We start from the raw sequence: 16,995 nt of genomic DNA, 5'->3' as shown, positions 1-16,995 counted from the left end.
CCCCTGGAGAAGAGAAAGGCTACCCACTCCAATATTCTGGCCTGGAGAATTCCATGGACTGTATAGTTCCTGGGGTCGCAAAGAGTCAGAAACAACAGAGGGACTTTCACTTTCACTTTCATACCTATTACTCAGATCCCACGAATGCTTGAAATTAATTTGACTAAGTCATTTCAACTTTGGAATTTCCCCCTTTTAATGGTTTTGTGATGGCTCACAGATATTTTTTTACCTTTTCCCCTCCTTTCTCCGTAACTTAAACTGTCCTCTCCCCACTATTGTCCACACAAGTCACATGATAATTTCATCAGCTAAGCCCTACTCTATCCCCTACCATAATTCTGTACTTGGGTTGCTTTACAAATTCCCTGCACAGCCTCTGCTCTTAAATATATTTTCTCTCCAAGCATGATCCCCTAAGATTTATACAAATAGAAGTGAAAACATGGAGAGGAAGAGAGTGAAACTTGAAACTTCATATATGCTAATTGATTTGATCCTAATGTTGAAGGAACTAGAATGAAGGTCAAGAAAGCAGAGAAGGAAGACAAACTGCTTATTTTTGGTTTGCAGATTTTATGCTATTTTCATGTTGTAAAAACCATTTAATCCTTTTTTTCATTGTGCTCACATTCATCAACTGAGGCTATTCTTCAAATCTCCATGATTAAAAAGCTATCCTTTTTTAATGAATAGATATGAAAGGAAGAAAGTGTTTGCCTAGCAGGATGAGTACTTGTCATTGACCCCTGCAGGGTCTAGCTCGGCAGCACTGCAGACCCAGTGTCATCATGTTTTCCGCTCACCATACTCTAAGTTAAGAAAGCCAGGCTGGCCAGATAATTTTGAGTTCCATGCTGGTTGTGTGATATATCCTTGGGTCTGTAACTGGGCCCCATTCTGCTCCTGGAGATGCTCAGAGATCTTTGGGTGAGACAACAGAGTACTGAACAGGCTCCAAGGGTGTTTCTGGCACATATAAACCCTTGTCTTTACATACTAGCAGCATTTTGTTTGTATGCAGTCAGCATGTTTGTTCAGATGGGCACTCTTGCTTTCACACTTTTGAGTATAGGCATATTTAATAATTCAGGTAGTTCACTCCTTTGGGAAGTCTTACCTTAGCTAGAGATAATGACTCATTTCAAATATAAGGACACAAAGCCATGAATTTAAAAAAGAGGTAAAATGACAAATTCCTAATTTCACTCTGTTTTCATTATTTTCAGCTCAGAAGTCATTTGTGCCTCACAATGCCCAGGTACACTACTTATATGATAATTTCCTAAAAGCCCAAGGTTGAAAGAGTGAAGTAATCTTCCACTATTCTCTAATAAGCACATGTTAAAGATTAATGCTTTTCAGACTTTGTTTATTTCATTTGCTTCCTATCAGTATAGGGGATGGTTTTTGTTTGTTTCTCTTGACAGTGAACTTTCCCTTGCAAGTGGTATTGTTCTAGGGCCCCAAGCCTGTTGCTCAAGTTTCAAGTTGTATTAAATACAACAATACAGTTGTATTTAATAACTTTGTATTATATTTTAGTTCTTTATATTTACTTACAAAAGTTTATGTACTTATAGCTTAAGAAATGAAGAAGTAATAGTTTAATACATGGAAGTAAACAGAAAGTGGTTGTCAAAATATTTTGGTGAGTTCTCTGGACATTTTTTCCCCAAAATCACTAACACAAATATGATGTAGTTTAGGCTTCCACAGTTTGATAAGGATTTCTGTAGAGATATTTGAAAACAGTTGAAATATTTTATCTTGCTAGTTATATTAGGTCAAAAATAAAATGAGACAACACTTTGTTGCCATAATGGGAATATGAAACTTAAAAAAAATTATTTTACTTTTATAAAAATAAATAGTTCTTATATCCCTCTTATAGTCTTCATTGGGAGTCAAGACACCAAGCCAGCTCTGACTTTATTGGGGAAACAAAGACTTAAAAACTGTGTTAGTCCACAGCTGATATAGTGCTCATGAGCACTCCACTCATATCACGACACTGACTTTTCACAATAATCATCTCAAAAAGATTTCAGATTAGAAATGTATTTACCCTTAAACATGTTAGACACTTGATAAAAAACATAGTCTTTGAATTGCCTTCTAGCAATCAATATTTGATAGATTACAAAGACAAAAAATAAGTTATTGATAGGAAAGACTTGAACAACACAATTTTACTTAGACATTTATATCAATAGTACACTTGCCTCAGCAATAGCAGAAAACAGATTTTTCCAAATGCACATAGAAATTCTCTAATAAGGTACATAATCTGGGTCATAAGATGATCCTCAAGAAATTTAAAATACTTAAAATTATATACAGTATGTTCTTTGACCACATCAGAATCATATTAGATACCAATAGCATCTAGTAGTCATGTACAGATGTGAGAGTTGGACCATAAAGAAGGCTGAACACTGAAGAATGATGCTTTTGAACTGTGGTGTTGGAGAGGACACTTGAGAGTCCCCTGGACTGCAAGGAGATCCAACCAGTTCATCCTAAAGGAAATAAATACTGAATATTCACTGGAAGGACTGATGTTGAAGCTGAAGCCCCAATACTTTGGCCAGCTGATGCTAAGAGCCAGTTCTTTGGAAAGATCCTGATGCTGGGAAAGACTGAAGGCAGGAGGAGAAGGGGGATGGCAGAGGATGAGATGGTTTGATGGCATCACTGACTCAAAGGACATGAGTTTGGGCAAGCTCCAGGAGACGGTGAAGGACAGGGAAGCCTGGTGTACTGCAGCCCAGGGGGTCACAAAGAGTCGAACACAATGGACTGAACAACAACAGAAAGACATACAAAATTACCCAAATATTTCAAAATTAAATGATTCACTTCTAAATGATCTATTTGTCAATTTTTAAATATTTCAAAACAAATGATTAAGAAGCATAAAAGCATATCATGATTTGAGTTAACATTTAAAATGTTAACTACTTAGGTTAGAAAAGAAAAAAAGTCTAAAATTAATTATCTGAAGTTCCACCGTAATGAACTGCAAAACATTAAGCCCAGGAAAGGTAGAAAAAGATTAAGAAAAATGAAAAGAAATATCAATGAAGTAAAAAATGAATTAAAAAAAAAAAAAGGTGAGAGAGTGTCAGAGAAACCAAAAGCAGTTCTTTAAAAAGATCATTAAAATGTATACACATCTAGCCAGACTGATGAAGAAAAAATGTGAGGAAACACAAATTAGCAAGATTAAAAGAGGGAGCATCCCTCTAGATCTTACAATGTTGAAAGGCTATTAAGGGAGTATTATAAACAATTTCATGACAAAAAAATTTACAAATTATATGACATAAGCAAATTCCCTGAAAGACATAGACTATCAATATTCTTTCAAAATTAAATGGATAATTTAAATGGCTCTATATCTCTTATAAAAATTGAATTCATTGCTTAAGATCTTCCCAGGAAAACCTCCAGGCCCAGATAACTTTATTGATGAATTGTATTAAATATATAAAAAGATATAATCCTACTTCTTCACAAAGTCTTTCAGAAAAATAGAAGACAACAGAATTCCCAACTTATTTTATAAGGCCAACATTTCTCTGACAACAAAAGTAGATCTAGACTGTTGAAGAAAATGGGACTACAGTAAATATCCCTCATGAATATGAAGGCTTTTTATTAATTTAAAAAAACAAATTAAATCCAATAACACAGAAAAAGACTAATGCACTTTGAGCAACTAGAGTTTATCGCAGGTATGCAAAGTTGGTTTACCATGTATAAATAAATCATAGTTCAACACATTGAGATAGAAATATCATATAGTCATCTCAATACATACAGAAAAGGCACTTTACAAAATTCAACACTTATTTGTGAAAAAATTCTCAGCAAGGAATAGAAGATAATTTTCGCAACTTGATGAAGAATATGTCTTTTAATAAAAACACTTGAGTGACAGACCACATATTTTCTTGATAAGGTTGGAAGAAGGTTAAGATGTATGCTCTTTATAGTGTTACTCGACATTCTACTGGAGTTGGTAGCCAGTGCAACAAGGCAAGAAAAAGCAAGGACATGCATTTTTATTATAAAGACAAAAAAGGTGATTGTCTGTGTACAAAATCCTAAGAACTAAAAAGTAAGTTTAGCAAAATACTGGGACACAAGATCAGTATACAAAAATCAATATTACTATATATTAGCAACCAATACTTGGAAATTACAATTAAAAAATAATATTTATAATAGTGACAAAAATAAATAATTAGGGTATTTTTAACAAAATATATGCAAAACTTTGTACACTGAGAACTCTAAAACATTGCAGAGAAAAAAATTAAAGTAAATTTAAAGAAATGGAACAATATAGAATATTCATTGAAGAAGAGTCAATTTCATTAAGATGTCATAAAATCTCAAATAGATTTATGAATTTAATGCAATCACAATAAAAATCTCAGCAGGGCTTTCTGGAGAAATTTACAAGGTGAATGTAAAACCTATACAGAAATGCAAAGAAACTGGAATAGACAAAATCTTTCTGAAAAGCAATAAAAAAAAAATTGGAAGAATTACACTATCAAGTTTAAAGGCGTCTAATGAAGTCACATTAATTAATACAGTGTGGTGTTGATTTAATCATGGATATATAGATCGATGAAACAGAACAAAGTATCCAGAGATAGAGCTAAACATATAGAGTCAAATGGATTTTTATAAATCACTCCAGGGTAACTGACTCGTGGAAAAGTTTGTCTTTTTGATAAATGATACTGATAAAGGGGACGACAGAGGATGAGATGGCTGGATGGCATCACCGACTCGATGGACATGAGTTTGAGTAAACTCCAGGAGTTGGTGATGGATAGGGAGGCCTGGCGTGCTGCAATTTATGGGGTCACAAAGAGTCTGACACGACTGAGTAACTGAAATGAACTGAACTGACAAATTGGGTATTTGTGTGAAAACAATGAACATTAACCTTTATTTCATACCATATATAAAAATTAACCAAAGAAGAGATATCAATGGCCAACAAGCACATGAACAATTGTCGACATCTTTATTGGTTGTGTGCATGCATGTTCAGTTGCCTCAGTTGTGTCTGACCCCTGGCAACCCTATGGATTGTAGCCCATCAAACTTTCTCTGTCCATGTGATTCTCCAGGCAAAAAATAATGGAGTGGGTTGCCAGGCTCTCCTCCAGGGGATCTTCCTGTCCCAGGGATAGAATCCATATCTTTTGCATCTCCTGCATTGAGAGTCAGATTCTTTACTGCTAGTGCCACCTAGGAAGCCCCTTTAGTTGTTAGGTAAATTCGAATTGGGCTTCCCTGGTCAGTATTAAAAATCAGCCTGCCAATGCAGGAGATGTGGTTTCAATCCCTGGGTCAGAAAGATCCCCTGGAGAAGGAAATGGCAACATACTCCAGTATTCTTGCCTGGGAAATCCCATAGACAGAGGAGCCTGGTGGGCTGCAGTCCATGGGGGTCACAAAAGGTTAGGACACAACTTAGTGACTAAACAGAAAAAAACAAATTCAAATTAAAACCCTAATGATATAGCACTGTACACTCACCAGAATGGCCAAAACTTTGAGGAAAAAATTCTAACAAATATATTTCTGATGAGAATGTAAGTGGCCTGCATCACTTTGGAGGTCACTTTGGCAGCTTTTTAATCCAGTCAGACACATATTTACCCAGTATTTGCACCCAACAATTCTACTCTTAAGTACTTACTGAAGAGAATGAAACACACCTCCACACAGACCTTTTTACAGAAATGTTGATGGTAGCTTTAAACATAATGGTCCTAAACTGAAGACAACCTAAATGTCCATCCACTTGCAAATAAATAAAACATTGTATAACCGTATAATGGACTATTACTTACTAATGAAAATAACCTTGTACTGCTGCATGCAACAATATGGATGAATGTCAAACTATGATGTCAAGTGAAAGAAAGCAGACACAAAAGATCATATACTCTCTGATTTCATTTATGTGAAACTCTAGAAATGGCGAAGCTACAGCAATAAAAGGCAGATCAATTGTTGCCTGGTGCCATGAATGAATAAAAGAGATTGGCTGCAAAAAGGCACAAAGGGATTTAGCAGGGGTGATGGAAATGTTTTGTCTCAATTGTGCCATGATTACATGAATGGATCAAGAGTTATCCTTTCCACCATATTCCACATGAGATGTTGTTAAGTCAGCCTGGCAAATAATTTAAAACTGCATTCACTAAAACTTTTCTCAAAGATTACAAGAAATATAAATCACAAAGAGATAATCAGACCAAAGTTTGATGTTTTATTGAGGAATAAAAGATATCCTTAAGATTGAACAAACAGTCATATTCCCTCACTGGGAGACAGTTTATCAAAATTTACAGTGATTAACTCAGATATGAGATTATTTTTGGCTTTTATTTTCTTTTTAAGATTTTCTTATTTTCCAGGCATTCTATAATGAATGTCATTACTTTAGCTATTGGAAAATGTCATTTTGAAGTGAAAGGACATAGATTAGGTAATGTTGATTTTAACAATTAATATTTAATAATTTTAGGTGGTATTCTAGAATGAAGAAAAAATCCTAAATTTATATAAAAACTATAGGGTGGAAGGAAATGTTTTAGTCATTTCCTTTTATTCTGCAAGTTTATTTTTCTGTTAGACTAAAACAGAAAAATAAAGCAGCCCTTAAAGCTAGGCTAAGAATAAGGATATAAAATGAAAGAAAATCACTGGCAGTTAATTTTACAGGATTATTGAAGCTGGCTAGGTATTTTCAGCTTCTCTCTGCTGAAATTATAAAAATAAATCATGTTTTATCAACTGTGCTTCTGGAAGAAACATGACTCTTGAGAAATGAAAAAAATAAATGAAAAAAAATACTGCATAGTAATTTTTGAAATATTTTATCTTCTCATACCAGGCTGAAAATATTTTCTGCTTTGAAAATATTAACATTTTGGTATAAAGCCCCTGTTGCATATATTCAAATGATGTTGGTCATTTTTGAAATAAATTGTCATTTTTTAATGTGCACTGGAGAGAAAGGAGAAAATGCAGGTGGTTCATCATTTTAATGATTATTTACACAAATGATTATAAGATTGTTTTTACTTTGATATTGCTGGGATTTGTAGCAGTTCCTGAAGGAGGGATTCCTCCTCTCCCATTTGTCCCATTCCGACTCTAATTGCAGGTTTCTAGTGTTTTCCATATTCATACACAGCAGGGAGGAGAATAATTGGAGAATACAGGAATAAGGTGGTAATATGGAAATTACTTCTAACAACGGTCCTTTGCTGCTGCAGTGAGCACACTGATTCCAAAAACAATAGCTACATTTGTCATCAGGGTTGTATTTCTCTAACAACCAGTCTGTTTTGTCTGACTTATATTTTTCAAATTAGCACGATATTAAATTGGCATTCATAGATTACATGACTATTCTGCTTCTTCATCTTTTTTGTTCTAAAATAATGTAGAACTACCACTGCCCCCTCTCTTTTTAGCATAGCACATTTTATTTCTGCAGTTTAAGCAAAATCACTGTTGGAAAATGCTGCTACTAAGGTTATGGATTTAATTTTAAGCCTAAATCAAAGAAAAATGTCAGAACCCTTTTCTTAAAACTTCAACAAACATGAGTGCTAACTTTCTTCATTAGTGAGGCAGCTTTCCTATTTTTACTGTAGCTGGTGCATTAAACCTTGTGATTATGTATTTCTGGACATCAGAGAAGCACCGGAAAATCTGCCATCAGTTTCCAATATTTGTGACAGTTACTTATTATTGTCTAACAAACCAGCCCCCAAAATCAGTGGCCTAAAAGAACAACAAATCATTTATTTGCTCAAACTTCTGCAAACAAACTGGGCTCAGCCAGGCAGACCTGTTTCTGCTCCATGTGGTATTAGCTGGGCAAACTCATGTGTTTGCACTCCACTGGTGTTGTTACTGGGTCCATCCAAGATGGACTAACACATGTTTGGCATTTCATCTGTGATAAGTGGAACAAATGGGTGCTAGTTTGGTCGCTGTTTCTTCAAACTGGTCTTTTGTCTTCCAAACTCTTTCTTTACTTGGTTTGCAGTCCATGAGGAAGTTGGCTTGGCCGTTCTAGTATAACATCTCATGACAGCAAGAGAGCAAAAGATTTGAGGCTTCTTCAGGCTAAGGCTGAGTTATGCAGCGTCACTTTTGCCATATTCTGGCAGTCCAAGAAATTAACTTTTGAAGATAGTTACACGGAGAGTATGAAATCAAAGAGGAGTGACTCAATTGGAGCCATTTTGTAACAATAAACTCCAGTTATCCTGAGGAATGTTTCTATCATTTCATTACAGTGGATGGAAATAATGTTTTACATATTTTCTCTTTCAGTGACCATCTAAAATCAACTCACTCTTCCAACATAGAGCAGTCCTCCAATAAAACCACAAAAGAAATTCAATGAGCCTGCCTGAATAAAGTACAGCAGGAACTAAGTGAAGGGTACTTGGCCCATAGTCAACTGCTTAATTTTAAAAGTCAGTTAAAAATGTGGAATCATAAAACAAATTGTACATAATCTTACACATTTTGTTTTAACTTCAAATGAGCACATATGCATTCATCCATCAATATTTTAATCTCAGATCAAGGGCTTTTCATAAGCGTCTATTGCTTAGAATACACTTCATCTTTCTTGTATTAATATATACCACTGATAATGATAACTAGTGATTATCAGTCTTGATAGCTTTGAAGTAGAATGAAAACTTAAACACAGATGCATATCAATCTGTTTAGAGAATCTGAGGTTTTCACATTTTCTTCTAGGCTCTTACAGTTGTCTCTCCCATACCTTATTCAATAGCAATTATTTGACCAACTTCCTCATCATGATATTATCTTTCCATACCACTTATGTAGTTTTTGTAAAAATAGCAATAGTCCTTTTCATATGTATATTTCATCAACTTATGGATAATTTAGCTTATTAAATTTTGATCAAAAAGTACAACCAGGATAAATTCACGAATAAATTCAGCTGACTCTGAGCAGTCATGCAATTTAATACATTGGGAGCAAAAGTGCACAAGCTACTAGAGAATGTTTATTATATTAACACTGAGACCTTCCAAACACCAGGCAATAAAGAATTTTATTTTACACTCTTAGATGCAGGGTTTTTGATGACCAATCCACATTAATACATCAATAAGTAAGGCATGCAAGGAGTTTGAATAATAGTAAAATTCAGAGTTGGTACTAATTTACCTATGATAGATACATTTCACCGGTAGTGGAAAGTTTTTAAAAAAATCTCTCCTTCATCATGTCACCAGGTGAATAGACATTACTTGCATGACTCAATTATTGATTTATTAATGTGGGCCGGTCATCAAAAACCCCGCATCTAAGAGTGTAAAATAAAATTCTTTACTGCCTGTTGTTTGGAAGATCTCAGTGCTGTCACCAGAAAATTATCCACGTTTCCTTGAATGTTAGTTCACCTAGACACACTTTCTCCAATCCCATTCCCAAAGGCCTTGCTGCACCCAATGGTCTGAGGCTGGGTGGTACTTCCCAGTTGTTTGGTTATCAGCTATGTGGAGGATTCCTACCTGAGGAAAGGGCTGTGATCCTCAGTTAAACCTGAAGGCCATTTTCTTCTGCAAAAATATTGGTTTCAGGATAAAAATGTGTAAATCAAACAAGATTTCTTTCTTCCCTGCTGTTTTGGACATAGTAACAAGTTGTGTCACGTCTTGAAGGAAACACAATTGTACTTACAAAGTCAAAGGACTGTGGAAATGACTGATCAATTTGAGTAGAAACTACAAACTGAAAGAAAATGTGTTTGATGAGTCTGAAGTCCTTGATATACTATTTAGTAAACTAAAGGAAGGAATGTTCTCCTGCACTAAAAGAATTCTGCTTCAATTTTTAATTTGCTAACAGCAGAAAGGACTCCAAGAGTTTTGATTACAATTCACTTAGTACATAGAGACTTGTCCTGAGAACGGTGCCTCCTAATATCCTATTGTGTCATTACTCTGTGTGTGCTCCGTCATGTCAGACTCTTTGCAACCCCATGGACTGCTGCCCACCAGGCAGTCCTCTGTCCATGGAATTATCCAAGAGTACTGGAGTGGATTGCCACTTCCTCCTCCAGGGGATTTTCCAGACCCAGGGACTGAACCGGCATTTCCTGTGTCTCTTACTTTGGCATGAAGATCCTTTACCACTGAGCCACCTAGAAAGCCATTGTGTCATCCCTGCTGTATGGAAATTTCACTAGACTGAAAAATGTACATTGAGTTAACAAAGGAACATATGAATGGATGTTGAAGAACCAGAATGATTTGTGTTGTAATGAAATCCTTAAAAATCAACATTCAGAAAACTAAGATCATGGCATCCAGTCCCATCACTTCATGACAAATAGATGGGGAAACACTGGAAACAGTGACAGACTTTACTTTTTGGGGTTCCAAAATCACTGCAGACGGTGACTGCAGCCATGAAATTAAAAGACGCTTGCTCCTTGGAAGGAAAGTTATGAAAACCTAGACAGTATATTAAAAAGCAGAGACATTGCCAACAAAGGTCTGTCTAGTCAAAGCTATGGTTTTTCCAGTAGTCATGTATGGATGTGAGAGTTGGACTATAAAGAAAGCTGAGCACTGAAGAATTGATTCTTTTGAACTGTGATGTTGGAGAAGACTCTTGAGAGTCCCTTGGACAGCAAGGAGATCCAACCAATCCATCCTAAAGGAAATCAGTCCTGAATATTCATTGGAAGGACTGATGCTGAAGTTGAAACTCCAATACTTTGGCCACCCGATGCAGAAAACCAACTCATCGGAAAAAACCTTGATACTGGGAAAGATTGAAGGTGGGAGGAGAAGGGGATAACAGAGGATGAGATGGTTGGATGGCATCACTGACACAATGGACATGAGGTTTGAGTAAACTCTGGGAGTTGGTGATAGACAGGGAGGCCTGGCATGCTTCAGTCCACGGGGTCGCAAAGAGTTGGACATGACTGAGCGACTGAACTGAACTGAACTGAAATCCACAAAAAATATTTAGTCTCATGTATAAATTACCCTACTGCTCAATGATATCTTGTGATATCATTTATAAGATTAAAAATAAAATAAAAATGAGAATTTATTGAATATTTTTTAAAAACCCACTTCTTTACATTGCTTACTTGAAAGAACCATGTGCGTCAGCCTGGTACCCACTCTTCAGGGCTGTGGAGCCAGCTGAGTATCAGTGTCCAGAAGTCCTACATCCAAGGGTCCTCCCTGCAAGGGGCAGGTTCAGAATAGACACAACTACAGTTAATGCACATACTGTAAATGTGAAAGAGTGAGTGGTTTTACATAAATCATATCATTTGTTCACAAAGCAGCCCAATGAGATGTCATTGGCTCTGTTTTTCAGAGAAGGAGTCTAAATTGCAAACACAAGCCCAAATCATGCAACCCTAAAGTGTTATAGTCAGAAAGATTACTTAGGGCTTCAGAATTCAAATCCAATTTTCATTTTACCATTTCACCAAAGCAGTTTCCCTTCATCCTATCACAAAGGTGGAGGCTCATTATCCTCACCCCAAGTCACCAAGAAAAGGTTAAATTGGTGGTCACCATCATCTGCTTAAAAGAGCAGAGAATTTGTGTAATTTAGAAAAAGTTTCATTTAATAAAATCCCTGTGCATTGGTATTTACAGGATTATGCCCTAGCTCTCAGCCAACTCAGTTACCTATCAAGACTATTTCCTGAGGAAATATTGTGGTCTTACTGTAAATTATCTTGGAAAATAAACAGGAGAGAGTCTTTCTAGGTAATTCCTAGAAGTCATCTCTATTTCTGTGAGGTCAGGCTACTTAGCAGACTCCTCATTTGAGAATATGTCACATTTCCCTAAGTCATCTTATAGTTCTTTCAGGTCTATCCATTATGGACCAAAAGTACAATTAGAGCTGAGAGTGACTTTTGAATTGTTCATAGGAATTCCAAATTGTGTAAGAAGGAAGCCAGTAGGATTAGCTAGGTTTATCAGTAGATATGATAATTCAAATGTTATGACAGGAATTTAAGTTCAGGTCAAAGTTATAGATCAAATGTTTCTCAAGGAAAAGGAAATATGCAAGTGTCTAACAAATGGCAGAGACTAATATGAATGAGAGAATTTCTTTTTGAGTTTTTTAGTCCTGCAAAAGTCAAGTTTATGAATTTCCAGTCATATTTTTCCTTTGATTTATTTTTTTAAAATGAAACAAAAAATAAGTATCTTAACTTTGTTGTTGTTGTTCAGTCACTAAGTCATGCCTGACTCTTTGCCACCCCATGGGCTGAAGCATGCCAGCCTTCTCTGTCCTTCACTATCTCCCAAAGCTTGCTCAAACTCATGTCCATTGAATCAATAATGCCCTCCAACCACCTCATCCTCTGTCGTCCCCTTCTCCTCCCACTTTCAATATTTCCCAGCATCAGGGTCTTTTCCAAGGAGTTGGCTTTTCACATCAGGTGGCCAAAGTATTGGAGCTTCCGCTTCAGCATCAATCCTTCCAGTAAATATTGAGTATTGATTTCCTTTAGGACCAACTAGCTTGATATGCTTGATGTTCAAGGGACCTGAACAGTCTTCTCCAGCACCACAGTTTGAAAACATTGATTCTTTTGTGCTCAGCTTTCTTTATGGTCCAACTCTCACATACATACATGACTACTGGAAAAACCATAGCTTTGATTATACAGACTTATATTGGCAAAGTGATGTCTCTGCTTTTTAATGCTGTCTAGTTTTGTTATAGGTTTTTTTCCAAGGAGCAAAAGTCTTTTAAATTCATGGCAGCAATCACTGTCTACAATGATTTTGGAGCCCAACAAAATAAAATCTGCCACTGTTTCTACTGTTTTCCCCATCTATTTTGTATAAAGTGTTGGAACTGGATTCCATGATCTTAGTTTTTTGAATGCTGAGTTTTAAGCCAGCTTTTTCACTCTCCTCTTTAACCTTCATCAAGAGACTCTTTAGTTCCTCTTTGCTTTCTGCCATTAGAGTGGTATCATTTCCATATCTGAGGTTGTTGATATTTCTCCCAGCAATCTTGATTTCTGCCTGTGAGTTATCCAGCCCAGCATTTCGCATGATGTACTCTGCATATAAGTTTAATAAGCAGGTGACAATATGCAGCCTTGGTGTATTCTTTTTCCAATTTTGAACCAGTCAGTTGTTCCATGTTAGGTTTTAATTGTTGCTTCTTGTCCTGCATACAGGTTTCTCACATACAGTTAATTTCAAACAAATTTATGTGTAAGGATGGAAGTAAAATAAATGATAATGGGCTACACATTCAGAAATAGAATCACAAAGAAGTGCACACTTTGCAATAAGGAAATTATGAAAACAATAAAAAATTGGCTACAATCTTTGAACTTTGAACAGAGGATAAAAACGCCTAAAGGAAATCACCTAAATAAAACATTAAATTGAACTTTTAATCATATAAATTTCACCACTAAGTTTTCTTTGTCTGTGGTCTGAATTATATACAATTGTATTGCTTTCCAGACTTCAGCATTTGGACCTTTGTTTGAGGTTAAGTATAGTAGAGTTGAATTGTGTTATATTTTAATTCTTACTTTCTATAATACTTATGAAGCTAAGTTTTATACAGTTTCTAAATATCACCTATTTTAAGTGGTTTTTAAATAAACAGCTTCCATAATGTCATACTTTTCAGAAATGTTCATTTCATGTAATAGGAAAGAAACATTTTACTTAAAAACAATCTCAGTATCCCAGTTTTCTGAAAATTGAGTTTATTTGACTTCTGTGTTTAAGAACTTGACTTTAAAAGCTGAATAGATTGGCCAATGAAACAAAATGAAGCAATTATCCCAATGGAAGTTCTAATTAGTAACTACATGTTTCCTGTTTCCTTAATGAGCTATTATCCTTGAAATTTTAACTGAATTGTTTTCTTTTTCTTTTTTTTGAAATTTCTTAGATTGACAGGAGACACACTGGCCTCCTTGAATTTTCTTTTAAGGACATCAATTCTTAATAATATAGTTGAAATAATAATTATTTGGGATTCTTTGGTGCTCAGATGATAAAGAACCTGCCTACAATGCCAGAGAACCAAGTTCAATTCCTGGGTCAGGAATATACCCTGGAGGAGGGCACGGCAACCTACTCCAGTATTCTTGCCTGGAGAATCCCATGGACAGAGGAGCCTGGCAGGTTATAGCCATGGGGTCACAAAGAGTCAGACATGACTGAGTGACTAACAATTTCAATAATTATTTATATGCTTTTTATTTTACTTTATCTTTTTATGACTTCCCTGGTGGCTCAGGTGGTAAAGAATCTACCTGCAATAAGGGAGACCCAGTTTCAAACCCTAGTTTGGAAGATCCCCTGGAGGAGGACATGGCAACCCACTCCAGTATTCTTGCCTGGATAATTCCATAGACAGAGGAGACTGGAGGGCTATAGTCCTTAGGGTAACAAAGAGTTGGACACAATTGAGCTACTAACACTTTTCCAGACATTAAGCTCCCTGCTGAAAGTAACAAACAATAGACCAATTGTATTGCTTCCCAGACTTCAGCCTTTGGACCTTTGTTTGAAATTAAGAAGAGTAGAGTGGAATATGTGTTTTATTCTAATTCATACATTCTGTGATACTTAGGAAGCTAAGTTTAATACACTTTCTGAATGTCACCTATTTTAAATGGTTTTCTTAATGTCATACTTTTCAGAAATGTAATGTTCATTTTATAAAATAGAAAGGAAACTTTCTACTTAAAAAAACTCAGAAGCCCAGTTTTCTGAAAATTAAGTTTATTTGACTTCTGTGTTTGAGAACTTGTCCTTACAAGCCAAATAGATTGGCCAATGAAACAAAATGAAGCACTTATACCAACAGAAGTTCTAATTAGTAGCTACATGTTTATTATTTCCTTAATGGGCTATTATCACTGAAACTGAATTGTTTTTTCGTTTTTTTGAAAATTTTTAGATTGACAGGAGACACTGGCCTCCTTGAATATTCTTTTAAGAACATCAATTCTTAATAATATAATTCAATTCATATCTATGTATATGTTTTTCATTTTACTTTATCTTTTTAATTGCAGGATAAATGTTTTACAATTTTGTGTTAGTTTCTGCTGTACAACAATGTGAATGAGCTATAAGTATACATACATCCTCTCTCTTGAGCCTACCTCCCACGGACCCCCATGCCACCCATCTGGGTCATCAAAGAATACCAAGCTGAGCTCCCTGTGCCGTTCAGCAGTTTCCCCCATCTATTTTACACACGGTGGTGTATATATGGGGGGAGGGGGGGCGGGGTTTCCCAGTGTATATATGTCAATAGTCTATAGTTTACTTAATTTCTTCCATCAGTGACTTCCTCAAGGGTAAAGTTGTTGTTCAGCTGAAAAGTTGTATCCAGCTCTGTGATCCCATGGACTATAGCTCGCCAGGCTCCTCTGTCCATGGGGTTCTCCAGGCAGGAATACTGAAGTGAATTGCCATTTCTTTCTCCAGGATATCTTCTGGAACCAGGGATTAAACTCATGTCTCCAGATTTGGCAGGCAGATTCTTTTTTACCACTGAGCCACCAGGGAAGCTCCAAGGGTTAAGTAGGGACAATAAAATTTTGCCTTAAAAAAATGTGAAAATTATATAATCTAATGAATGAATAGCACTTCATAAACTATAAAATAGAGTACAAATGTAAAGTGTCAGCTCTGCTAACCTAGGTTATTTGGACCTATTATTTTGTCGTCATTCTTGCCTTGAGTTTTCCCTGGCACATGCTCCCTCCCAAAGACTGTTCTATTCACACATCACAAACTCAATAGTTAGGGTGGAAGGGAGTAAACATGTCCTTGCCTAACAATGTAAATGCTATTTGATAGAAATTAAGACTCCTCTTAAATGATCAAATAGTTGTTGTAAGTATTAGACATTTAGGTTTTCCAATGTTTTAATTAAAAGGGTTAAAACTCAGTGGATTAGAGATTATTTCCATGACAACTAATTTTTCCCTTTCCTCTTCAGCACATTAAACTGTATTTCTTTATTGATTCTTTTATTTTTTTTATTCTTTTAAATGAAAATTAACTTTTTTTCATCTCAGACTACTTAAACATCAAACACTGCAACATATAATGAATTTGAAAAATTCAATTCACAAGAAAGAGTGGAAAAATAATAGCAAGAGAGTCCCCATAAACAATATAAATATTGAATAAAACTGTAAGAAGGAAAATACAGTGAGGTCTGTTTAGTACTGTTCACACTGTCTTCAAAAGAGGGCCTGAAAATCACCAATTTGCTGCAGTTTGGTGAAGTTTTTGTTAAGTTATATCAATAGGACTCTGCTTTGTGTATGAGGGCAGCTTCCCTGGTGGCTCAGATGGTAAAGAATCTGCCTACAATGCAGGAGACTGAGACTGATCCCCAGATCAGGAAGATCCTGGAGAAGGTGTCTACCCACTCCAGTGAATTCAGTGGACTGAGGAGACTGGTGGGCTACAGTCCACGGGGTCACAGTCAGACACAACTAAGCGACTAACACTTTTGCTTTCTTCAGGGAATGATTAACATCAGAAATTTTTGTGTGACACACCTATAGAAATCAAATTCAAGAAGAGCTTCAATTTATTCAAAAAGACATCTCTTGCATTAATCATCTTTCCAAAAGAAAATACCCTTACTTGATGCATCTTGGAGAACTCAAGTCCTATTCCAGCTCAAACACGTGTGTAAAAGGGAAACACAAAGTGTGTTTTGTTTCTGCCTGAGTCTGTGGTAAATAAATAAATAAATGTGTGTATATGTTTTAAGAAAATGTAATATAAAATCAAAATAAAATGTGATATTTTTCCTGACATGATAGTTAAGAATTCTTTTAATGAAATTGAGCTTGGTTTCACAACTAATACAATGCTTTCAAGTGAA

The sequence above is a fragment of the Cervus elaphus genome, chromosome 22 (genome assembly GCF_910594005.1).
Source record: "Cervus elaphus chromosome 22, mCerEla1.1, whole genome shotgun sequence".
Classification (NCBI taxonomy): Eukaryota; Metazoa; Chordata; class Mammalia; order Artiodactyla; family Cervidae; genus Cervus; species Cervus elaphus.
Note: the sequence above shows the minus strand (reverse complement) of the source record.